Below are 27,315 nucleotides of genomic sequence, written 5' to 3'. Positions count from 1 at the left end.
TCATACTCCAAGAAGAAAGACAAAAAGAAAACACAAGGCACATCATAATCAAGATGCTGGAAATCAGTGATAGAGAAAATGTTAAAAGCAGCCATAGCAGGTAGAGGGGAAGGAGAGACATACTGCATACTGAAGAGCAAAGGATTACAGCAGGTTTATTATTAGAAATAATGCAACAGGCTCCATGCAGGAAGCCTGATATGGGACTCCATCCTGGGACCCTGGGATCACACCCTGAGCCAAAGGCAGACACTCAACCGCTGAGCCACCCAGGCATCCCATAATGCAACCCAGGAGGCAATGGAGCATCATGTTGAAAATACTGGGGAAAAAAATAGTCTGGCCCTGGTTAAGGAAAAATTGACAAGAACTATGAAGTTCCCATCACTAATGCTTTTTGTGCTCTGGAGTAACATTTTTCATGGAGGCCTCTGGTGAGCATAAGATGGGGAAAGGAGGTGCTCAGTGGCCTTAAAAACACTTGTAAGTACAGTAGCCTATGAAGAATGAAAAGAGGTAAAGACTCTTAGGTTCACACAGAGGGGCACTTAACCATGTTTTATACCAATGTATTCAGAGCATTACAGACTGTAGTTCTTATGCAGTCTTATGTCAATATTGCTTAACACAGTGGTAAAGAGACAAAGCAAGGTCTATCAGAGGATTCATCCCATCGGAAAAGAAAATCAAGTTAGAAATTAAAAGTAAATCTCATTAAGGAATGAGTTAGCCCTACCAGCATCAGGCATACTGCCTTCAAGTTATACATACCTGCTGGTTAATGTGCCTGACTGGCCTCTACAGATTCAGATGAAATGTTTTTTCAGAATGGAAGAGCGCTGCTTATGCAGAAGTAGTAACAATAACTAAAGATATGAATGAGAGTTATTCAATTCTTAGCTATGCAATCCAGCCCAGGGCAGCAGAATCTCTGGAGATTCTGGGCTGGTACCACATTCTTCAGAGTCCAGCCTGCAGCTCTGCATCCTGGCGGGACCATTAAGATGGCAACTTATCTGTCCCATGCATTGGCTGGTCTGGCCTCCCCACTAAACTGTAAGTGCCTAGAAAGGCCGGGGCCTCATCTGCTTTATGCTTTCTTTGTAACCCTGAGACCAACATACACTTAAAAAACACCACATAAAAAAACCCAGCATAGGGATCCCTGGGTGGTGCAGTGGTTTGGCGCCTGCCTTTGGCCCAGGGCGCGATCCTGGAGACCCGGGATCGAATCCCACGTCGGGCTCTCGGTGCATGGAGCCTGCTTCTCCCTCTGCCTATGTCTCTGCCTCTCTCTCTCTGTGACTATCATAAATAAATAAAAATTAAAAAAAAAAAAAACCCAGCATAGAGGAACTTGGATGGTTCAGTGGTTGAGCATCTGCCTTTGGCTCAGGTCCTGATCCCAGGGTCCTGGGATGAAGTCCCACACTGGACTCCCCAGCAGAGAGCCTGCTTCTCCCTCTGCATCTCTGTGTTCTTCATGAATAAATAAAATCTTTAAAAAAAAAAAAAAAAAAACCAGCATAGGTACCCAAGAGGGACCTTCCTTCCCAAAATACTTGTTGCCTGAACTAGAGGTTCTAAACTGGGGGGGGGGGGGGGGGGGGGATTTTAGCCCCCTCCCAGGATATCTGATAATATCTAGAGGCGTTTTTTATTGTTATAACTTGGGGGGAGGGGTGCTACTGACATCTAGTGGGTAGACACCAGGGAGGCCACTAAAGGTTTCACAAAAATTTTTTTAAAAACCAAAGAATTCGTAACAAAGAATTATTTAGCCCAAAATCTCAACAATGCTGCAGTTGAGAACCCTGGCATAAGTGAATGAATGCTGAGCTGTAGCAGATGCCAATAGATCTACCTTACCTGCGCATGTAGTGTAAAAGTCTCACACCACTAGAAAGTCTCTTGTCCTAACACTGTCTGCAGAACAACACTTTGATCCTCCCATAGTCCCTAACTTGGGCTCAGAGTCCCTCAGAGAGAGGAGCTTAGTAGTTCAGACATCTGGCTTTTAACTGGAGCTCTGCCACTAGCTAATTCTGAACATGTCACAAAACTCTTCTGGGCCTGTTTCCTCCTCAGTAAAATAGAGGAAGAGTTCCTCCAGTTCTAAAGTTCTATTTGAAACACTAGGTTTGGTCTTATCTATTTACAGTAAGCCAAAGAGAAAGGGGAAAGATCCAGTCTTACTGTGAGTATGCACATCCACCCTCTGAAGGACAGAGGTTCTTATATTGTGGAAACCAATCGCATTAAGAATGAGTTAGCCCAAACTGGGCCAAGGAGAGCTCCAGAGAAGCCAGGAACTCAGGCACAAGGAAAAGACATGGGAAAGGGCTCTGCAAATACTGACTGAAAGGCCAGCCCAGGCCCTCAAGTTTAAAATATTTAGTCCTTCACTAGCCTCCCTCTTGCCCTCCCCAGGTCAATCTTTTTAATCAGTGTGAAGAGGAGAAGGAGAAGGAGGAGGAGGAGGAGGACAACGACGACGACGACTTACTATTCAAACTATGGGTCACTGAACAGCAGCACTGGCAATCAGCTGGGAGCTTATTACAAACTCGAGAGGAAGCTCAGCCTCCATCCCTGATCTCCTCAATCATAATCTGCATCGTAATAAAAGTCCGCAGGTGATTCCTATGCTTGTTAAAGTTTGAGAAGTCCCAGTTTAAGGTATGCTGCCCTCCTGTTCTCTGCATTGGCACCTCTTCACTTGGTAAAGATGACCTTAAGACTGTCTACATTCCTCCCTAACCCCACCTCTTGGCACAGCTTGTACACATGCGTACACACATACAGACCCCAGTTCAAAAACCTCCAAACCCAGAGTCATCAACAGTGACAGGGATAGGTTTACTTCCTCCCTGCTTCTTTCCTATGTCCACACAAGGCCAGAAACACAAGCAAAATCAGAGCTTTTGTAAGTGACTCAGCCCACCCCTGCTGTTCAAAGATTCCCTGGGAGAAGGGATAGAAAACCGGGTGGTGAACCCAAAGGTATAAACTCTAATGGAAAGAATCTCATCATTTACATCTGAACAGAGACCGACAGGGGTCCAATGTTTCATTTCTAGAGTTTGTTTTTTGCTTTTTTTGCTTTTTTCTTTTGCTGCTGCTGTCTTACATTACATAAAGATTCTTGGGGGCTCATGCTAAAGGGCAAGACATACACACAGAGTAAACAAAAACACAGCAAGGGTTCTCCTAGCAGAGTGGTGGGGTGCAGCAATTGGAACAAAAACAAGACCTCAATGAAGAGCAGCATAACAGAGCATTGGAAGAGAAGACAAAATGTGGGGTGAAGGGGGGCTGGACTCTGCTGACTAGTCTGTGCAGTGAAAGAGATTAGGTTGCTGCTCACCTCTTGCCCTACCCACTGTCACTAGCAGCAGATGGCCCAGACCCAGGCAGCTGGCAGCCACAGCAATCTGCACGCGCCTGCCTACCCCTCCCTCAGGGCTGCAGATGAGGAAGAGCAGGGCAAAGTCCAGACCCATTCCAGGTCAAAGCAACACCTAGAAAGAGCACCCCCAGAGTGTGGTGGCAACATCACTCAATGCTTTGCCACACTGAGATGAACCTTGAAAACAACTCTCAGCATTATCCAAGGTTCTCCTGTACCCACACACAAATCAGAAAGAGGGCTTGGTAAGGTGGGAAACATCTCCCCGGGTACGCTGGGCATGTTGGCCTAGGAGGAGTCATTTAATCATTCAACATTTGTGTGTACACATCACACTGCAGGCCCACAAGAGCCAACAGGGCATTCGGTGGTGAGAACAGACAATCTCTGCCCTCATGAAACACAAAGAAACAGACATTAACACAGTGGGGTAAGTGCTGAGCACAGAGTGATATGGCAATATGAGGAGGGGCACCCCCGCCAGTATGGGGGCAAGCAGCAGTCTAAACTGACACTGACTGTAGGAAGGGGCATTCCAGGGAGAGGAACAGCATGTGCCAAAGCCTGGAGGCAAAAGAGAACTGGGAAGCACAAGTTTTTCTGCCTTTTTGGCCTCTGGTCACCCTGACCAGAAGCACATTCATGGGGATCCTAACACATTATTATCTGAAGGAACTTGGGGCCTCGGGGTCATCTTGTAAAGTCCAATCTATCCATTTTAGGAGGAGAGCTGAGGTCCAGAAAGGGGCCATGACTTGCTCAGGGACACTGCTTATTGGTGGCTGAACCAGAACTCAGTTCTCCTATCTCTTCACTTAAGCAGAGTTCCCTCAAATATTCTTCAATCAGAATCCAAACACTGTGCTCCCTAGTGCCAGCCCCAGCACTCTTCCCCACTGTGCTCTGTGCATTCAGGGGGACCCAAGGCTCAGCTCACATCCATGAGGAAGTTCAGCAGCATCAGCCTCCAGGAACTCCAACATGGCAGGAACAATTCATGAAAAAGCAAGAGTGGCTACTTGCCTCTACCGGAAAGAGGCTGAGGGCATGCACATCAACAATCAAGATAGGTGTCGTTTTTTGTGGAGTGTTTTGAGGGGACATTTAACAAAAAATTGGCCTCCTTTGAAAATGAAGGAGGGTCATTCAGAAAACTGGAGGAGACTATCAGTTAACACAGAAACGGGAGATAAGTCTGAATGACTGCCAAACCATGCAAGCTTAATTAAGACTCTCCTACCCTTGGGAGGCCTGAGTGGCTCAGCGGTTGAGCACCTTCCTTCGGCCCAGGGAATGATCCTAGAGTCCAAGGATCGAGTCCCACATCGGGCTCCCTGCATGGAGCCTGCTTCTCTCTCTGCCTTTGTCTCTGCCTCTCTCTCTCTTTCATGAATAAATAAACAAAATCTTAAACAAAAAAACTCTCCTACCTTTTCCCCAAGAAGCCCACCCCTCCTCTGGCTGATTCGCACTAAACTGAGCTGTGAGAAGCAGTCATTTCAGGGAAGCTGAAGGCCTCCCTGTTGGCCTAGCCTTGGGGGATGGGCCGGCATCCAGGGAGCCAAGCCACTAAAACTTCAAGGCACAGCTGCCCTTAGTGTCATCTTAGTATCTGCCTTCAATAGCACGTGCTCTAGGAAGGTCCCCCAGCCTTCAGCCTGCCACCCACCCACTCTGGATCAGTGTATGCAGTGTGGAAGTACTCATTAGCTTTTCAAGTGTAACCCTCTATAGAATCTGAATAGAAGGCAGTTACTCAGCTGCAAAGCAGAATTCCTCCTCCTCTGATAACAAAACAAAACTGCATGCCATAGACCAGCTAGCTGGTGAAAACTGTGGAAAGCAGCTAAGGGGCACTAGAGTTAAGCCCATTTACTAACCTCATGTAAATGCCTGGCAAACTTCAGCTCCAAGGCCATGAAGCATCAATATGATGAAAACATCCTCGAGATCAGAATTCTTACCTGTCCCAATGTCCTTGGACACCACCTGTGACCTCACATTCAAGTACAATCCTGGCCTTGGGTGCCAGTGCCAGCTCAGGACCCTAGACATGGATATTCTGGGCAAGGAAGGGGCCTGCAAGAAAAACGGACTTACTCAGGGGCTGAAGAGCAATGTTTGCTCTAATACAACAAAAGGACCATAATGGGGACCTTGCGACCTAAACTCCTTCATATCTGCCACAAGGAACCTCTGGGTGGAGGAGTGCGTGTGTGGTGTGTGTTGGGGGGTAACACTGTAGCCAGACTTCCTTTTCTTTCATCCAAACAGCAACCCTTAAGAACTTGCCTTCCTGAAAGACAAATGCAGTTCATTTTCAAACATCACTGAGAGAACTTCTTGTTTTCTCTCTCTGCTTTTTAAAACAGATGAATGCTCCCCTAGGGAAAAAGCAGCTGTAAATACAGGAGAGGGCAGAAAAAGAATCCTGCTATGAGTTCCAGAGGAACCATTATACCATTGTAAAAAGTGTTCTCAAAAAATAAAAAAACAACATACCCAATCCAAATGGAAAACACACAACTTTGTTCAAAGTACTTCTCTAAAGTATAACCTTTGGGCAGATGATTTCTCTATACTCCAAGACTGTTTTTTCCTCTACTCAACACCATGACCTTCACATATAAAGTGAGTTAGTAATTTTCTTCCCGGGAGACTTGGAAAGAACTAGCTCACAACTCAATCAGTGTATCTGCTACTGAGTGCCCATCATCATCACCATCATCATCAAAGTGCTAAACTTCATTACCAACTGCTACAGAAATTTAAGTAAATGTAAGCCATTGTTTTTAGGCAGACGGAGACCACAGTATTTACTAGCTGAAAACAGGATAGACAGAAGGAATAAATCGGAGAGAGACAGCCTGGCTTCTGCACTTATTACTTTCCAAAAGGAATAGCATTTTTCAAAAGCTCAGGATTCTGGGAAATCACCCACTGGCTTATTATAACCCTCCATCCAACAGTAATGAGGCTGCCACCTCGAAACCCATTTGCCAAAAATAAAAGATCTAAAGAGGTGTTTCAGAGAAAGTTTGTGAGAAGAAAATTCAAGCTGGTTTTATTTTCACATAAGCTACAATTAAATGGCTTTGCCTTTGCAACCATACTTCCTACCTACAATTCCAGTAAGTTTAGATGTGCCCCATAGACTTAAACCAGATTACAGGGAATTCAGCTGGCTAAAACTGGTCCCAGCCCACAGCCATTATTAGTTATTAACCTGTTTCATTGTCCTAGGTGGGTCTGAGAAATAAAAGGCAGACTGAGGAGAGAGTCAGCATGATGCTTAAAATTCTGAAGTTAGAAAAGGAAGACACTGCTTTTAATTTCATGTAAGATTCTACTGTTAGAAGAAAAAAATGCAACAAAAGCTATAAGCCCCATCAGCAACAAAGAAAGAAAATGCTTGTATTTGCAGAATACATTCACACCCTCCTAATGTCCCAGAGGAATCAATACAGATGCCATTAACAAATAAAACAAATTCTGAGTCCAATAGGTCTGTTACCTTAAGCTATAAGCTTCCCTATGGCCAAGCACCTTTCACCCTCCTTTTAGAAAGATTCACTACACAGGCATCTGGCCTCACAATTCCCCAAGAACCCTAGTGACCTTCTAGTATGAGCATATTTTCCACGTGAACCAGGATTTCAAGAGAATCTCAGAATGAGGTAAACTCTTCAGGGACAGGCCTGACCCTTCTGCCCTTTCCATTCTTTCTTAGATCCTGGTTTCCAGAGCACTTGAACAACTCCTGGATGGTCTTCGGGCCTCCAGACCATGCAGAATTCTGCAAGGAATTACACTCTCAAAGCACTGTCAGATCACCTTTCACCTCTAATGGGTCACCTATGTCTACCCTATGTAGCATTATTTTCTGTCAGTCCTCTATACACAGCTTGCAAAATGCACAGAAGGCACAGGCCCCAGCCCACCTGGAACCTTCAAGGGAGGCTGCAAACCCAGACATCAAACAATCAACGCACACAGTAAGGCAGGAGTATCTATTTCAGTATTCCACGTGGGTGTAATAAAATGCTAAATCGTGAGGTATGAATTAGAAAATAAGGAAGAACAAGCAGCAATTTGTAACCTAAGGACAAAATAATGAAAACAAACAAAAAAACAGAAAGGGTCTGAACCAAGACAAACAGGACCTTAAGAAGAAGGAAGGAAAGAAGGGGCGCCTGGGTGGCTCGGTTGTGTCCAACTCTTGACTTCGGCTCAGTACAAAATCACAGGATCATGAGATGGAGCCCAGAGCTCCACATGGGGCTCCGCAGTCCGTGGGGAGTCTGTTTCTCTCCTTCTACCTCTCCCACACAGGCACACTCTCTCTAAAAATCAACCAATCAATTAAAAAAAGCTGGGGGGGGTAGGGAAGGAGGAATGAAAAAGGAAGAGATCTGACCTGAAAGCCTGGAGAGCTAAATAAGCATGGAAAAAGAAGGAATTTCTTGGGCTGGGAGGCTGAAGTAAGAGGAGTCGGGGAAAGGAGAGGGAGAGAGGCCATGAATCAGGGAAAAACAGAAAGAAAAAAATCCCATTTGAAATCCTCTAGGGCACAGGACAATTCTTAGGGCTTCCCTAGTATCTATTACCTTGTAGGCTCCAGTTATTCTACAGAGTATTAAGTATCCAACTGAATACTTAGAGTAAAGCCAGTCTGTACATCCATGAAAAACAGGCAGAGAAATTCCACTTTGTATGAGTAGGTAGTGAGAGCCATGAATGTTCTTGAGCAAGAAACACAACCTAAGCCAAGTGAAAAAGTATTTACTAAAAGCCTACAATGCGAGGGGCACCAGAATACTTAGTCCTTGCCCTCAAAGGGCACTGCCACCATGGAAAGGAATGGTTAATTCCACCTCCCATATATATAGGTCTTCATTCTCTTACCTAATCTCATGAGATAAGAACAATGTTCATGGGAGATGAATGTGGCAAGAGAGACCTAATTGGTGAGAGAGGATGATGAGGTCTGGTCAGGATGGTAGTGGCAGAAACCCACAGAAGAAAGAATTGGCAGGGGCTGGTTACTGACTAGAAAAGAGGGGATCAGAGAAAGGGGGTCATGATAACAAAGAAGTTAGAGAGCAGGAAGATGTGGGTTTCAATTCCCAGATGGTGACACTATTTCAAGCCATGCTTTCACTCCCTTGACCACCAAATGCTAAGGTCAACCAGCTCAGCCATTCTCCTATTTCTGGGAATGGGGATTACATATTCCATCCTTCCCATCAGCCAATGGTCTTTTAAGCTAGTTGTGATTTCCTGTAATTCCCATTTGCAAGGAGGTGAAAAGGATCGATAAGGAGAAGAGTTGACAATTCCTTTGTCCATCACAAAAGTAATAAATATATCTCAACAGTCCTGCACTAAAATTTTACTGACAGCTCTTATTCTGGGAAAAGGAGAAGGAAGCATTATGTTTAAAAAGCCCTTGGGATCCCTGGGTGGCGCAGCGGTTTCGCGCCTGCCTTTGGCCCAGGGCGCGATCCTGGAGACCTGAGATCGAATCCCACATCGGGCTCCGGGTGCATGGAGCCTGCTTCTCCCTCTGCCTCTGCCTATGTCTCTGCCTCTCTCTCTCTCTCTCTCTCTGTGACTATCATAAATAAATAAAAATTAAAAAAATAAATAAATAAACCCTTCATTCTTTAAAAAAAAAAAAAAAAGCCCTGAGGTGAGGTGCCTGGAAGGCTCAGGAGGCTAAGCATCTGCCTTCGGCTGGGGTCAGGATCCCAGAGTCCTGGTATCAAGCCCCACATTGGACTCCCTTCTCAGCAGGGAGCCTGCTTCTCCCCTCTCCCTCTGCTGCCACTTCCCCTGCTTGTGCTCAATCTGTCAAAATAATAATAATTTTTAAAAAACAAAAACAAAAAAAACAATGACCCTGAGGCAGTGTTTTCCTCACCCAATGAGTTCTCCTTCTAGGCAGAACCTCCCTAGCTGCATTTAATGAGAGAAGAGGGATGAGACAGGTAAGCATCCATCCACCCTGAGAGCCAGTACCAGTTCCTATAGAGAAAAGAGGCCCAAGAACCCTCAGCACCTAGCTGTGTGAAAAATGAGCACAAAGTCAGGAAGGCAGAATCAACAGAAAACCAGGCCACAAATGCCTGAACTCACAGCACATTGGAAACCAGCGGCTGGCCTTCCACATAACTGCTCTGAAGGCGGAGAGGACCCCTGGAAACAAGGGGGTGGCCAAGGGCTTGTCCCAAAGTGGGGCTGCCCTCTGTAAGGCTGAGGCACAGAAGGGCCACTGAGGCTCCCAGAAATGTGGCCCTTCTCTCCAAGACCCTTCTGGCCATTCTGCCATCCCTGACTACCCTAGACAGAAGCAGCATGGTAACAGGTGAGCCGTGGTGAGAGCTGGAAGGGAAACCATAGGTGATTTTCTCCCTCTGTGACTGCGAGCAAGCTTCACTTCCTGAACTTTCTTCAAGAAACAAATATAACTTGAGATTTCTCAATGTTTCAAAAATAAGTAAGTTAACAGGGGAAATGAATTTGAGATGTATACTTTACAAAGGAAAAGTGCAATTTAGCCCTCTCTCTTATTAAACAAGAATAAGGGGGGGGGAAGTGCAGATTGAATGAAAAACACTTACTGGTTAAAGCAACTTGGTGGATTCTCTGACATTTTCTAAAGAAGCACCTCCCTCCCACCTGTGACAGATTTTGACAGCTTGAGCAGTCACGCTTCACACAACAACCTCAAACAACTAAAATAAAACTAGGGTGTGACCTGAGAATATCTGTTATGGCAAAGCATTTTCTCAGTGCTTCTGTTTGGGCTTCTTATGGACCACAAAAGGCCTTTTTATAAGCCTGTGGCCTGGCTGTATCACCAAGGAGTGCGATGTCTTGTCAATCTGAAAGGAATAGTTTCTATAACTGGGGTGGTCATACTCCCGGTGATGTGGACCCTCAGAACAGTAACAGCAGCATCATTATTATAAACAGACACTTGACTGCTTAATTACTGTACATGGATCTAAGCATTTTCTGTGTAATATTTGATTTAATCCTCACAACAACCTTAAAAAGTAGGTATTAGGACTATCTCCATTTTTAGACAAGGCACAAAGAAGTTAAGTAACTTGCCCCAGGTCATTACAATTAGCAATTCATGACACCAAGATTACAAACTAAGCAGTCTCACCCCAAAGCACACAATCTCGGTAGAGGGTCAAATTTATTCTGTATTAGATTAATGTAATTGATTTTAAATATTAAAATTATCTTGGATGTATTTACGGAACAGGAGGCAAAATTCTCATTCATTATAAAAGAAAACAGGAAGCCTTGAAGACTGTTCACACTCTATGCGTGAAGAGAGCTCTATACCCTCTTGAGGTGGGCTTGGTCCTGGCTTTGCAGCTCTACTTCAGAACCTGAGCAAAGGGAAGTGTTTTATATGTGAATGCCAGGACCTCACCCACAAGGGAACTGATTCCCAAGGTGTAAGATGGATCAGGTAATTCTAATTAACCACACTTTGAGAAACACTGCTTTGGGGCATTCTAGAAACTTCTGAAGCTGCTGCAAATTTGGGAACTAGGTCATTAGATGTTGAAGGCTAATTCCCCTGAACTGCTAATGAGACAGGCACCGCATGTTAAAAAAAAGCTGTTGAAAGTGGAGTGGACTAAAACAGAAATTCAAAGACATTAACTCCCAGAGCTCTCTTTACAGATTTGGATCTCATGGAGAGATTGCCCTCTCCACGATGTGCATATATGCTTGTTTCCAATAGTCCACAGCTGAGATAAACTGGCTAGAATGTGCCTCAAAAATGAGCTTAATTGCTCTGGAAAATAACGGCCAAAGATGGATATGCTGCATATTAGTGATCAAATTCAGATATCCTTAATAGTAACTTCAACAGGAAAAGGCTGAGAGGGGAAGAATTCCTTTTTTTTTTTTTTTTTTTTTTTTTTTAATATTTGTTCTTTAAAGTCCCAACATAGAGCACCTTGCCTGGGTCTTTGTACTCATGTGTAAATTGAATAAAGATGTACTTCCTTTAGGGTTTGCCTCTCTATGTTTTAGTATGTCAGAAAGTGCCCATCCACATAGGTGAGCTCACCAATTTTATCCTTCTTCCTTGACTTAAATTATCTATTTCAATTGCATAACTATACAAGAAACATGCCTCCAGGTTCAGAACGGGTTTCAGTAATTTAATTAAGTTATGTAGAAATGCTAATGCTTTCCTGGGAACCAGGCTGACCCTTCCCAGCTCCTTTCTAGTCTCTGAGGGTAAGTCCTGCCTGCTGCCCTCCCCTTAAGGTGGAATGCTCTTTCTTCCTGGATTTCCACAGTCCTAACAGAGGCTGGCTCTGCTTCGTACCAGCATGCCATTCTAGAAAGGTTCTTTTAAATCCAATTTAGCATTAATTCTCACAACTATAAAATGGGTGTAAGCAACCTACTTCAAAGCTGCTGTGAAGATTACACAAGTTAATACAAATAAAGCACTTAGAACAGTGCCTGACAGGTAGAAAGCACTCCACGACATGTTATCTTTTATTATGAGTCTACCTCATAATATTAAAAAAGTTTTACATGAATCTAGAGCTTCATAATTTTCAAAGCAGTCTCAATTCATTATTGCTACAATTAGTCCTCACAATAAGGAGTTAAGTCAGACAAGACTGAAAGTGTATGGACATTTCCTGCTATAATGAAGAACTGGTCTGACCATGGGAGCTCAGTTACTCAATATCTCCTTGGAATTAGAGTTGGAAAACTGTCTCAGCCATCTTTGTATTCCACCTCCATACATACTAGCAAGAATCAATAAACCAATGTTGAATTGGACTGAATGTAGGGTTTGACCATACCATCAACAGAGCAACTCTAGCCTTGTGGCAAGGAGTTAGGGGACACATCAGAATCATTATTCTAGGGAATGCCTGGCTACCCCAAACACAGACAAGAGGGCTACCTTTCCCAGTCCTGATCCCAATTCATCTTTGGTTTTTTTTTTAATATATATTTTCTTTTTTTTTTTTTTTTAAAGATTTTATTTATTTGTTCATGAGAGACAGAGAGAGGCAGGCAGAGACACAGGCAGAGGCAGAAGCAGGCTCCATGCAGGGAGCCCGATGTGGGACTCGATCCTGGGTCTCCAGGATCACGCCCTGGGCCAAAGGCAGATGCTCAACTGCTGAGCCACCCAGGCGTCCCCTAATTCATCTTTGAGAAGAAAAGAAGCATCTACAGGAGAGAGAGCAGTCAGAGGTCACTCAGAGGTAAATGGCAGAAGTGTCCTTGCACAACCTCTGAGGCAGCAGGGAACCAGGATAATATAACGGGGCATAACCCAGCCCCTCCCCTGCTGGGCCAAATGGGGATCCATAAATGCGGCATCTCAAAGGCAGATAATGCTGCCTTCCCTAACTGAAATGGGAGTTGCCTTTCAGTAGAGTCCTGGCCAGTCTATAAATACCAGGGATTAAAAGGTTTCCTGTGAGGCCAACTGCCACCTGCCTAAATACAGAGACTATCTGGTCCTCCAGACCCCAAACAAACCCCACAGAGTTTCCCTGAGGGAAAAGCTGCCATCATCCAACAGTATATACCCCCTCCTTCCAAGTAATACCTCAATTTTTCTATTTCCCCCACTTTGGTTGTTTTCTTTTCTTTTCTTTTCTTTTTTAAGATTTTATTTATTTATTCATGAGAGACACATAGAGAGAGAGAGGGGCAGAGACACAGGCAGAGGAAGAACCAGGCTCCATGCAGGGAGCCCAACGTGGGATTCCATCCCGGGTCTCCAGGATCATGCATGGCCTGGACTGAAGGCGGCGCTAAACCGCTGAGCCACCAGGGCTGCCCCCACTTTGGTTTATTTTTACTCACCAACCTCTCCTTCTCAGACCTTTACCCAGGACCATCCACTCCCGTGCATCCCTCCACTGCAGCTCGCACCTGGCTCTGACCTCCTCTCTCCAGGTGTTTGTTCTGTCGCCCTCACCACCTCATCCTCCATCCCACCACCTTCCTAACCCACATATATTGTATCTGCCCTGAAAAACATGGCTTTGGAATCACTCCAACCTTGGTTCTACCTCCAACAGAGTAATTTACAGTACTTAACCTTTTAGAGCTTTTCTGATCTAGAAACTGAAGACAAGCCACAAAAGTATTGTACCTGGCACACACCATGCACTCAATACTTCCTACCTTGTCCTACTCTCCACTTTCTTATTTCTTTCCTAGGCTCCATGACTCTATCACTGTTTCTAGGTATCATATGTGCTACATCCAAATGTCTTAACTGAAAGGAGTAACTCAAATGATGAACATTTTAGTCACCAATGTTATCCATGTAGCAGGTACATTCTGGGACAAGGTCTCATCAGCAACCTTCAAATTACACTAGAGAGAAGACTGGTTACCTTAAAACCTCCCCACCACAAATGGGCCATTTGGTGATGAAAGTAACCAGAGGGAACAGGAAGACACAGAGCTGAGAGTCACTTGTGGCCAGAAGCAAGGGGGAAATAAAGGCCTCTGTAAGGTAAGGGCAGCACTTTCACATGCGACTAAAACCCCAAAAGAAAGCTTCCCATAATTCCACATTTACATGTAAAAATGTTTAATTAATTCTGTCAGCAAGAACAGCTGCCAGTTTCACTAGAAACACCATCTGGTTCATTTCTGATAAGGCCCAGGCACGACTTCACATAGGCCAAAGACTGTCTACAATATGGTTCCCAAAAGGTGGCATCCTAGATGACAGCTCCAAGGCAGTGTGCCATTCGTCTCTCCCCAGCGCGCGGAAGCTGCTCCTGCAAGTTCAATGATTAGGCCTGAAATAAACCCAGAGCTTGGTTCTTTTATAAGTATCTCCTCTAAATCTTCCAGGCATCGCCCTGGCTAACTCAACATATGGCTGTAAGACAAGTCACCAAATTAATCTGTGCCTTGCTTCCTGTAACTTTGGAGTGGGCATACATTCCAACTCACTTCCAGACATCAACCAGAATCAACTTAAGCAGGTCTGTCTTCAAAAACCAGATACTCTAGAAACATGATAAACAGCCTGAACAACTTGGTTTTTTTAAAGATTTTATTTATTTATTCATGAGAGACACAGAGAGAGAGAGGCAGAGAAACAGGGAGAAGCAGCCTCCCTGCTAGGAGCCGTACGTGGAACTTGATCCCAGGACCCCAGGATCAGGCCCTGAGCTGAAGGCAGACACTCAACCACTAAGCCACCCAGGTGTCCCAACAACTGTATTTTAGAGGGGCTTTCGTAAAGTGGGTGCAAGGGTAGCTTTTCCACTGTAGAGTCTCATTCTGCAATTAGCCAAAATTAAGAGGGTCCCTTCCACAAGGTCTTTAAGCTCCTCCAAGGATCTTCCTTTTGCTAAGCCAACAGGAAGCACTGGAGACCTTTATGTAGCCACAAATAATGAAAGAAAGCAAGTTGGGAATGAGAGCAGACTTGTCTAGAGGTGCACAGACTTGACTGGTAGTAAGTACTGAAAAGTGACTGCCTCAACAGCAGGGCCCTTCAGATCCTGATGTGGAATTATACAATGTGAATGCAATACTACAGCAAGTATATGTTCCAAAATAGACTACAAGGTTTGCCAGCCACCACTAAATGCAAATTTGGAAAAGGGTGTATTTGAAACAAATGAAAACAACATAAAAACTATGAAGTGCAAGAGTCTGTATAAATACCCATGCTCACTGGGCAAATTTAGATGGGTAAAACTTTTGACATTGAGTTGCTTGTATTATTCACCAAATGGTAAGTACTTCATGAACCCTATGAAGAAGAGGACAAGGCAAATGTTGTAAAGTCTGATTAAGAGAAAACCAAAGACACAGGGTGAAAAGTGTAATACAAACCCAACGTGAGGAACTGGTGGCATTAGCTCTGACCCCCTAAGTTTGGTGATGAGGAACTTGTTTCTGGAAACAATTCCGGGCAGGAATCACCCAGGGTACCCCCCCAAGTACCCTCCCTCCCCAGGCAAATGTGAATATACAGAACATAAGCCCACAGCAGCAAAGCTCAAAATCTATTTCCCATCAAGTCTAACTTCAACTCAAGCATTCAGTCCCACAAACAGGCAGACAGTTCTTTCTGGAGCAGGAGGGAAATCACAGGCAGTACCAAAGTGGTACAGAGAGAGGTCTTCCCCTAGGGAGGCTAAGCCCATCCTTGTGCAGGCCTTCCAGGGTGAAGGAAGAAGAGGTAAGCAGACTGAGGACTGTTGGTGTGGACTCCAGCAGGAGGGCAGTTAACAGAGAAGGCCATTTCCGCTGCTAACTCAACATGGCCTCAAGACAAGTCACCAAACGACTCTGTGCCTCACTTTCTGTAACTCTGAAGTGGGCGTAACTCCACCTTGCTTCCAGTATAGCTGTGAGAATAACAGCTGATAACAGTTAATTTACTGAGCACTAACCACATGCCAGATACCAGGCTAACTGCTTGATATGTCTCCTCCAAGCCCCCACGCATAGTAAACATTACTATAAACCCCCATTTTCAGTTGAAGAAACCGGTGGCTTAACAAAGAGACTACCCAAAGCCACATAAGGCAGACTGAAAATTTAACGCTACAAAAGCAAGGGTTGACCATGAATTAATATTAGTATCACTTCTTCCCCAAACAGACTGCCATTTGAGTATTTTTTTAGTTGCCAGGTACTGTACCTGGTTTTAAATATCCCATTTTAGGGCAACCCTGGTGGCTCAGCGGTTTAGCTCTGCCTTCATCCCAGGGGGTGATCCTGGAGACCTGGGATCGAGTCCCGTGTCAGGCTCCCTGCATGGAGCCTGCTTCTCTCTCTGCCTGTGTCTCTGCCTCTCCCTCTCTCTCTCTCTCTCTCTCTGTCTCTCATGAATAAATAAATAAAATATTTAATAAATAAATAAATAAATAAATAAATATCCCATTTTATTTTATTTTCATAATAATCCCATGAGGGAGTACTTTTAAGTTATATGGGCCGACAATCAAAAATTCAAGTGACAGAAAAAGAAAGCTTAAGAAGTTACCATCTTCCTGTTCTCCTTCATCAGCCCCAAATTCCCCATAGCAAATAATCATTAATATTTTGGTAGCTACCTTTCTGGAGACAGGCAGTGTTAACAATATCATCTCCATTCTACAAATGACAAAAATAAGGACGAGAGAGGTTAAACTTGATCAAGCATACAGCTGGAAAATGGCTGAGCTAGCTGACAGTGAAAGCGTGGTTAGTCTGAGTACCAGGGCTGCTATCTTTCACTTGCCTCCCACTTCCTTAAAACAATCGCCCATTTTCATTCACCACAGGAAAGGGGGAAACTGCTTGGCCCACAGCCAGTCTTACTCCTCCACTTTCCTAACTACATGGAAAAAAACAGACAGGGCTGTCCAAGCACACCCTGCCCCAGTAACATCGGCACTGCTTTATGTTTCTCTAAATCCAAGCTGTCATGGGTGAAATGGGACCTTCACTTCCAACCTCCTCCCTGCCCACACAGACTCCTCTTTGCCTCTGAAAACAAGGGCAGGACAATGGGGAAGAGGAGGTCAAGCCTTGCCTACAGGAGACCCAACATCCCTTTATCGGCAGAAAAAGGAAGGATATTCCTATAGGAGCTTTCACAAGTTCTCAGGTGAAGACTGTCCCCCTTTGGAAACAGCATTTACAGAGTTGCTCAAAATCCCCATCAGAGTCCTTAAGACTCAAAGAACTCGGAACAACTTCTCTGGCTTACCCTCAAATGGACCTTTTAATAACCCCAAACTGCACGGTTTTCTAGATACCAGGGTTTTGACCCTATGGCCTCTCCCTTCCTCCAAAAATAAAAATAAAAGCCCCTTGGGGGGATCCCTGGGTGGCGCAGTGGTTTAGCACCTGCCTTTGGCCCAGGGCGCGATCCTGGAGACCCGGGATCGAGTCCCACATCGGGCTCCCGGTGCATGGAGCCTGCTTCTCCCTCTGCCTGTGTCTCTGCCTCTCCCTCTCTCTCTGTGTGACTATCATAAATAAATAAAAATTTTTAAAAAAGCTTTAAAAAATAAAATAAAATAAAATAAAATAAAATAAAATAAAAGCCCCTTGGACAATATAGGAATGCTTTTCCTTATTTAGGAGATGAAAGCCACCTTTCAAGATTTGAATACTTCCACATTTTTGTCCCAACCGTACACAAAAACATGCTGACCTTCAGAGTACCTATGTTGAGATGGGGTAGCAGAACAGGAAAGGGTTGCTGCATTGTTTTTCATGAGAAAGTCGAGATTTATCAAGTCTGCAATTCCAAGAGGTTTCCTATTTCCCAGCATGAGGTACCAATGTTTGATACAGCCTGAGCCCCCAGCTGACTCCGGGTCACTATTTATTAGAAGCACAGTAGCTGCTAAACATCTACTGGTTTCTGAAGGCCTTGGCTTTCCCATTTGTAAAATGGGACTATAATCTTCCTCACAGTGGGACCCCTGGGTGGCTCAGTAGTTGAGTGTCTGCCTTTGGCTCAGGTCCCTTTGGCTCAGGTTGTGATCCTGGGGTCCTGGGATCAAGTTCCGCATTGGGCTCCTGCAGGGAGCCTGCTTCTCCCTCTGCCTTATGTCTCTGCCTGTCTGTCTCTCTCATGAATAAATAAATAAATAAATAAATAAATCTTTAAAAAAAAATATCTTCCATCTTCCTCACAGTATTATAGGACATCTTACTTGAAAGCCCTTTGTAAAATGAAGAAATCTGTATTGCTATTAATATGGATGCCCAGCCTGCATAGTAAACACAGCGGAGACTTAAACCAGACCTTCCATCCTCAAGGGGTTTAAAATCTGAGTGGAAAAGACAAGCCAAAATAAATACCATAGAACATTTGTTAGTCTGTGTGCTACAAAGAATCCCTATGGGGATTAAATGGGAAAGAGCATTCAATAAATACTTGTTCAATTAATAAATGAATTCAGATACAGTACTTGAAAAATACCTACCTTGTTGCTAGTCACAGAAAGTTTTATAAGACAAAGGCTCTGAAATCTGTTCATTCTGCTGTTGCTCACATATATCCAAGAAAAGCAGTGAGCATTTGTAGAGAGCTGGCCTTCTTTGAGATGTGATTTTCCAAAAGCATGCACAGACCTTCAAAGGAGATGACCCACACAATTACATTTTATAATTTGAGAAATAATAGAACCACTCCCAAAAGAGCGCAGTTCTGGAGAACAAACAGAAACAAGCCATCCTACTAACTACTTCCTTGACTGCAACCAGATTCACAGTGGATGCTAAAAATATATTAAGTAAATAAGGCCAAACGTAGATACACACTTGTAGGTTGGATTTAGGCCATGATCAATGATGCCTCCTGAGGTTTTTAAAAGATAGAGTTCTAGAAACAAAAATCTGGGCCTGATTTAGCAGGGGTAACTCTGGTCTTGGAACCAAATTTTTTTTTTTTTTAAGATTTTATTTATTTATTTGAGATAGAGACAGAGACAGCAGAGCAAGAAAGCATGAGCTGGGGTAGTGGCAGAAGGAAAGGAAGAAGCAGGCTTCCCACTGAGCAGGGAGCCCAACATGGGGCTGGATCCCAGCAACCTGGGATCATGACCTGAGCCAAAGGCAGATGCTTAACTGACTGAGTCATCTGGGCGCCCTGGAACCAAATTCTTAAGGGGTCCTGTAGTTTGGTCTTCACTGGCCTTGCTAAAACATTGGAAGAACCTCCAGCACCCTCTCTTTCCTTCACCTCCTCCCACCTCTGCAGACTCTGAGCAGTCTTCTTTTCCTGCTACCAGAGTGAAGTTGGTGAATGTTGGGATCCCTGGGTGGCGCAGCGGTTTGGCGCCTGCCTTTGGCCCAGGGCGCAATCCTGGAGACCCGGGACTGAGTCCTACGTCGGGCTTCCGGTGCATGGAGCCTGCTTCTCCTTCTGCCTGTGTCTTTGCCTCCCTCTCTGTGTGTGACTATCATAAATAAAAAATTAAAAAAAAAAAAAGAAGTTGGTGAATGTTAACCGCTTTTTATCACCTTGTTTATATTTGTTTTTCACTCAAACTAGGCCTCCCTCCAAATGTCTCTTTTCAGAATTTCATATAATTTTCATAAATTTTCTACATATCAATACCACTCTTTAATTCCTTGTCATCACAGTTCACGGGCTCAAAGTCACCTTGCCCTCTCATTCTACTGACTGATTTTAATCCTCTATCCCTGGTCAACCACTTATCAACCAACCAAATAACCCAGGAGCTGAGTACAAAGAAGTGGACAAGACAGTCACTGACCTCAGGTGACTCCCAACCTCAGCCTAGAACCTGGACCAACACAGAGATAGCTACCCATAGAGGTAAAATATATGGGGTTAGGTACTTATTGGGAGGCTTATGTGTGCCAATATTGTATTAGATCCTTTGTTGTACCAGCAGGTTATAAAGCCACAGACAGATCAAGAGACAGCACAAGCCAACATTTACATCTGAAATTGACACTTGGGTGTCAAGCCACCCTGGTGGCTCAACGGTTTAGTGCCGCCTTCAGCCCAGGGCCTGATCCTGGGTGCCCGGGATCGAGTCCCACATCGGGCTCCCTGCATGGAGTCTGCTTCTCCCTCTGCCTGTGTCTCTGTCTCTCTCTCATGAATAAATAAATAAAATCTTAAAAAAAAATTGTTTTTTAATTGACACTTGGAGGAGATGGAAGAAAAAAACATATTCCCTAAAGAATTCACACTACTGATTCTATTTCCCTCCTCCCAATTTCTCACTGTGGAACCCACACCTGCTTTTCTTAATTAAAAAAAAAAAAAAAAAAAGGTATTTCAGGGTCTGAAAACATTCCCACACTAAAAATTGATTGGTTAAATAAAGCCTATAAACAGGAAACTAAACTCCTAGATGGAGCTTACTCTGCAGGGAAAAGCAATTATTTGCTTTCTCACCTGGAAGGCCAAGAGGATTCTCCAAAAATACTTTTCCAGCCTACCTCTCTTCCAACTTGATTGCTGGATGGAGCACATATGTCACTGAAAAAGAGCAATTCCTTCAGAGTATCAAATTGAAAGTCTACTTTGCACAACAGATTCCTCCAATACTACCCTCAAGTAAATAACCCATGGGTATGCCCCTGGACTGTGAAGGCCATGAAGGCAAAAACTGTGTGTCCATTTTGTTCTTTATTTACAACCATATACCTAATCCAACCACAGGCATTCACTAAATACTTGCCAAAGAAATGACCAGATTTACTTCCTTTTGGTCTCTGCACTAACCATCTACCTGACTCCCACCAGCCTGGTTGGTCAGAGACCAACGAGATCATCAGCTTACAAACTATTATTATGACTAGAAGGTGCATGTAAAGGGGAAACAAAGATGGCCCAATGAACTATTATGAAACCCAGAGCCTGTTTTTCTTGCCATCCCGCTATGTAACAAACAAAATCCCCACAGGACTGAAACAAGGAGGTAGATGGCGTTCCCACAGCAGTTTCCACCTGGCTGTTGGATGAGAATCAAGGATTGATAAAGGTGTGGACTAGCTAACATACTACTATACTACTTGTTAATTCGCTAAAAATGTCTCGAGTGGGCCAACTGCAAAAGCACTACCCACTGAGCACAAAACTGCTCACTGGTTTTCCAAGGTAGAGAAAGCTAACATATATGACCTCAGCCCAAGAAGACTGGTTCCTTCTGGACTGATTAGTGACACAGAGATGAGTATTCACACTGCAGTTGTCAAAGGTTTTAGACTGCTAATGGGGTGGGGAACATCAACCCCCCCCAGACAGCATGTTTCCAATCATTAGCAAGTCCTACTACATCTAGGATGCCACCAGCACCTGTCACTGTCCCACCTGGGCAATGGGGACCCAAAGGGGAAAACGACTCAGAGAACACATCCTATTGGCCTAGAGCATGTGGTGTTTTATGAACCACAAGGAAGCACAATACAGAGATAAAATAGTTAAGCAGGCCCAGCCTAAGCACAATAGCACCCATTTTAACAACTGTTCTTCCTCAGAAGAACTGAATTTAAAGACTCATTCCTCTTTGTAATTTCACTATTAGGTTCAAAACCACAATCACAGAAAAGACACGAATTTGTTCCTAACAACACGAACCACACACTACCCTGGACTCCAATGCCTTTCCCTGAGACAAGCCCAAAGGAGAGAGATGTTGATCATACAGCAGTTAGAAAGAGCAACTAGACTAGGGATCCGGAGCCCTGGCTTCTCTCCTGGCCCTGTCACCACTCAGTGAAGTTGGCTCTGAGTATCCATTTCTCATTCCTCCTTGTGAGGAGATTGGAGGAGACCATCCCCAAAGTCCTATCCTTCCAACTCTAGCATGTAATAAGCCTAGAGTCCCTCTTGTCACATACTTGGTTTGCTGTCCATGAAGTTTTTGTAATATCTGTATATTATACTAAAAAATCTGAATCTTCAGATAAAAACTTTATCTTCCCATTCAGCCTTTTGAGACCCCTAACACTTGGGAATAGAATTTGCATTACCAAGTAAAGCACACTCCGAAACTCTAAAACTTTGTCAGGGAAGTTATATCAGCATTCATACACATTTACACACACACACAGGCAGGAACTTTCTGGAAGGAAATCCCTGGGCTTGGCTCCAGGTACAGCTGAAGGTAATACAGATACAGGAGAAGATAACTCAAGTTCTTAGTTTTTATCTGGCTTCTTGGACAAAAGGCATGTGCCTTGTGCCCCACATTTCTCTGGTGTGGAACCATCTTGATCCTCTAATAAAAAAATGAGGTGGCCTGTACAGGCATACTTTCAAGAGCTTCTGGTAGTGACCTAGGAGTCACTAACAAAGGAGGAGTAGAAGGAGTAAGAAAGGAGGAGAAGAAGAAGGAGTAAGAAAAGCAAGAGCAGCTACTGAGGGATCCCTGGGTGGCGCAGCAGTTTGGCGCCTGCCTTTGGTCCAGGGCGTGATCCTGGAGACCTGGGATCGAATCCCACATCGGGCTCCCGGTGCATGGAGCCTGCTTCTCCCTCTGCCTGTGTCTCTGCCTATCTCTCTCTCTCTCTCTCTCTCTCTCTGTGACTATCATAAATAAATAAGAAAATTAAAAAAAAATTAAAAAAAAAAAAAAAAGAGCAGCTACTGACCACGAATGTTAGTAGATCCACTTAGGACAAGGGCAAGAGGAGGCTCCGCATTATTTCAGTAATATGGCTGGTATGGTGTGAAACCAGCCAGGGGCAGATCGTGTAGAGGAAATGACACTCCCAGCAGTACCATCTGGTCCTCTTTGTGTCTGGCATGATCTATATTTTTAACCCCAGGTGCAACTAAGGTCCATGAGTAAAAGCCCTATAAAAGCTGTTCTGAAGAGCAGGCTTTCTCAGACCTACATTTAAACCACACTCAGGGTCCCTCTCCCTTCCCTCTACCTTGATGGTTGGCTCTCCATCCCAGCCTAGCAGATGCCTCTAAGCAGGTGCACGGAATGCTGGCATGGAATGTTTCATAAGAAAAGGAAAAGCTTCTGAGAACTATAAATTACATGTGATAAGGAAGGCTCTGTGGGGTTCATGATAAAGTTCACTCCATAAAACACAATGACGCGATTTAGAACTGAGGCTTCATGCTGAAAAAAAATTTTTTAAAGCAGCAGTACATGTGCACTGAATGTAGGCACTATTGCAATCTGTAAATTCCCACCACCTTTTAAAGTTCAGCACCAAAGATTTAGAAACAATGCTATTGTATTTTTACACACATAATTCTTCCTTTCATTTTTTTCTTTTTCCTAATTAGCAAAGAGTAGCATCTTTTCCTAATTCAGGGCAATAACCTCAATGACACAGAATCAAAAGTTTTTGCTATAACACTGTTTTTCCTCAAACTGCATAACCAAAATGTTAACTCCAAGGGAGAAATATAGATGCAGCTTTGAAAATATCTCCCTAAAAAAAAGAAAATATCTCCCTAAGAAATAAAAACATACGTCTACACAAAACTTTATACATGGGGATTCACAGCAACATTACTTATAATAATCAAAAAGAGAAATAATCCAAATGTCCATTAGCTGATGGATAAACAAAATGTGATATAACTATACAACAGATTATTTAGAAATAAAGTGGGATAAAGTACTAATACATGCTACATTATGGATAAACCTCAACAACATTATGCTAAGTGGGGATCCCTGGGTGGCGCAGCGGTTTGGCGCCTGCCTTTGGCCCAGGGCGCGATCCTGGAGACCCAGGATCGAATCCCACATCGGGCTCCCGGTGCATGGAGCCTGCTTCTCCCTCTGCCTGTGTCTCTGCCTCTCTCTCTCTCTGTAACTATCATAAATAAATAAAAATTTAAAAAAAAAAAAAAAAACATTATGCTAAGTGAAAGAAACCAACCTTATATTTTTATTTTTTTACATTTTTTAATTTAAATTCAATTTACCAACATACAGTAATAACACCCAATGCTCATCCCATCAAGTGTGCTCCTTGGTGCTCATCATTCAGCAACTTCTAAAGACCACATGTTGTGTGATTATGCTTATGTGAAATGTCCACATAGGTAAACTATAGAGAGTAGATTAGTGGTGCCTGTGGGCTACAGAGATTGTGAGGAACAGGGATTGACTACTAATGGAGTTTCTTTTGGGGGTGATGAAAATGTTCTAAAATTAGAATATGGCGATGGCTGTCAGCCACCACTGATCTAGTTGATGGAAATATCACAAAGCCATTAATAAATAATTATAAGCTATATGTCATTACAGAAAAATATGGTATGCTAAATGAAAAAAAATACAAAATTTAATGCAGGGATTTCCAACTGAAAGAAAGCAGAGAATAGATGGAAATGATGTTTGTGGTAGGATGGTAGAATCATGGTGATTTTTTTCTTCCCCCTATTTTCCAAGCTTTCTGTAATCTTGTCCCCAGTGTGTTAATTAAAAAAAAAAAAAAAAAAAAAGTGGCCCCCAGTCTTCCCTCAGACAGCCTAGGCTACCACTTAAAATGCAAAATAAGCAAAATCACCTTGTTCTCTTTTTCAAGTTCCCTTTTTTAAACTTCCACCCACTTAGTTTACTGAGATCAACTGAGAAGAGCCCAAAGAAGGAAGAATGGGATAAACAGTCCTATCCCATTCCCAGAAGCCAATTTCATTTTACTGGCTTTGTGAGAAACTGAAGCCTAGTCTAGCCAAAAATCTAGCAGAGTGTCTACACAGAGGCCAACTCCATGCTCTGATCTTAAACTTCTGTGGGTGAAGGCAAGTCACTGCTGGCAGGAGGTTGGATTTGGAAAGATGAGACTTTCCCCCTCTGTAAGAAAGGATGGTAAGAAAGGAGAGGCTGGGAAAGCGCCCCTATTTATACCTCTTCTCCAAGGTTTTATGTCCAATCTCCAACTACAGCAGAAAAGAATCCTGAGTCATTGAATTTTTCAACACAAAAGATCCTCTTCTGAGTAATAAAGAATTACTCAGTCACCACCTCCGCTGTCTGCAAACCCCTGAGAACCTATTACTGTCATCGGGAACCCAGGCTAACTTTTCCTAAATAAAGCAATGGGGTGCTACCAAAAAAAAAAAGAAAAGAAAAGTATAACACTTGCACATGTGTGTGGGGAGAGGGGGCAGACATAGAGGGAGGGCACACCACTATCAGGTAATTATAAGAATCCACTAACACTGGCCACAGTAACAGGGAACTACATCTGTTTCTGCTTGAGAAAACGTTTCAATAATATCCTGTTTCTGGAATACTACATAAATTCTTGGCATGCAGCCTTCAGATGTTTCAAGGGTGCTATTTTTCTTTTCTGAGATATAAGGGCCCAGGAAGGAGAATATATCACAGGCAACACAGGAGCCTGTGAAACCTGTCCAGTTCTCACTACAATTGGGGAGTTTTCTGCTATTGCTATACCAGTACCTTCACAGAGACTCAAGTGTCCCCACACCCTGACAGAAGCACAGGTGGCCTTTCACAGCTGAACTGACCCAGCTCAGCACCACTGGAGGTCTACCAGCAGAGTGGAGACTTCCACACTCAGGTTAAGAATCAGAGGATGAGAGTGCAAACAAGAGGAACCCTGCTGGTTTCTAGGCCAAAGGACTAAAAGAGAAAGAAAAAGGATACCATCACAGACACACGAGCACAAAGGAAACATCTACAGATGCCTGACAGGTTTTGCTGCTAAAACCTAAGCCTTATAAGAGGTATCTCTTTCCCCAGTGCCTCCACTTTGTCAAATAAAGGTTTTACACAAAGACACAAACTTACAAGCATCCAAGGGAACAATGGCTGTTGCCTTGAATCCCAGCCAGAGTGGGAGTGAACAGATCTTGATGCTCAAGGACAGTCACCCCAACGCTGTCCTGGAATTGCTTCATTGGTCTCAGATTCACAGCTGTTGCAGCTTTAAACACACAAACCCCCAGCCCCAAACCTCAAGCTGCAGCCTTCATTTCCACTGATGTGAAATAGCCCTCCCACATTACAGGCATCATTTCTCACTGCTCTAGTTTTCAAGTCTCCCGAAACGTGGCAACATAACTTAAGAATGTTAATTTTTTAAAATCATTCCACTAAATGAAATCTCACTATGGTAGGATGTGTGGGTGGCCCCTAGATTGAAGCCATCTTGAGGAGAAACCAGGAGCAAGAGTTTCTATTATCATATATACACTTGTCCCAGTGTCTTCCCTTAACCCACCTGTCCTAATACTCAACACTCAAGTCTGCATCTAAGCAATATCTGCTTCTAAATATTTAAAAAAAAAAAAAAAAAAAAGGGCACCAGGCTTCTTTCTCTATTTGTTCTTTCCCCTATCGCTTAAGGGAATGTCCCCAAAGCAGACTTCCTTACTGTCCAGGAAGAGAAAAGAGGGACAATGAATCCTGCTTTTTAACTTCAACTAGAAGATCACATGTTAATTCAGGAGCTCAGTAAAATGCTTCAAGGATGGCAATTATACAACCAGTACCAGTGGATCTGCTGACATTCAAGACTTCAAGTGGGCAGTGCAGGCCTATAAGTGGGCACTCCAGTCCTGCTGCCTCTTGGTACATGTGGAAGTAGGACAAACAGCACATGAGCTCTCTGGTCTTCTTCTCTGTCCACAGGCAGCTCTGCTTCTCCACACTTGTTTTAGTACAGAAATGAGGAAGCTTACATGACTCACTAATTTTTTAAAAGATATTGTAATTCTCTGAGCCCACAGCCAGACACCAGTACAGCTGACCCTTGAACCACACAGGTTTAAACTGCATGAGTCCACTTTCATGCAGATATTTTACAGTACAGTATTATAAATTTATTTTCTCTTTCTAGTGATTTTCTTAATAACATTTTCTTCTCTCTAGCATACTTTATAAGAATGCAGTATATAAAAAAAAAAAAAAAAGAATGCAGTATATAATGCACATAAATATAAAATAAGTGTTAATAAACAATTTATGTTATCAGTGAGGCTTCCTGTCAACAGTAGGCTATTAGCAAAATTTAGGGGGAAATCAAAAGTTATACATGGATTTTTGACTGCATAGAGGTCAGTGCCTCTAACCCTGTGTTCTTTTAAGAGTCAACTGTAGTTACTTGGTGGTCAAAACAGCTAAGGATATGGGGAAAAAAAAGTACACAAGGAAAGATGTAAAACATCAGGCAAGTTTTTATCTGGGCTATAGAAAAGCATGGAGGCATAGAGGGAGTGAAATAATGCTTAGTATACGGTATTAGTAGCAATAAACTTGAAATAAATTTTTACTTTTACTTTTTTAAGGAGCAAGTGAATTATTACCTTTGGAGGGTGCATATATGTATATGGAGTGGGAGGGCAGCTGTAGAAACTACCGCCCCAGCAACAGCGAAGGAGGAAATCCCCTGCCAGAAGATGCACCATTATATAAGAGCGC

General features: G+C 43.5%; 1 protein-coding gene across 2 annotated transcripts in view; it reads right to left on the bottom strand.

The window, feature by feature from the left end:
• Window positions 1-27,315, bottom strand: part of SUSD6 (sushi domain containing 6) — a 97,804-nt gene that overhangs the window by 67,918 nt on the left and 2,571 nt on the right. Inside the window, exon 1 of one of the 2 annotated variants that reach the window (XM_038545071.1) lies at window positions 18,394-18,541. The exons of the other annotated variant lie outside the window; for it this stretch is intronic. The gene's annotated coding sequence lies outside the window, so the exon portion shown is untranslated. Of the gene's footprint in view, window positions 1-18,393; window positions 18,542-27,315 lie in introns of those variants that run through there. 2 annotated transcript variants of the gene reach the window in all.

Source organism: Canis lupus, chromosome 8, assembly GCF_011100685.1.
Source record: "Canis lupus familiaris isolate Mischka breed German Shepherd chromosome 8, alternate assembly UU_Cfam_GSD_1.0, whole genome shotgun sequence".
Classification (NCBI taxonomy): domain Eukaryota; kingdom Metazoa; phylum Chordata; class Mammalia; order Carnivora; family Canidae; genus Canis; species Canis lupus.
This window is presented reverse-complemented; position numbering and strand designations above follow the sequence as displayed.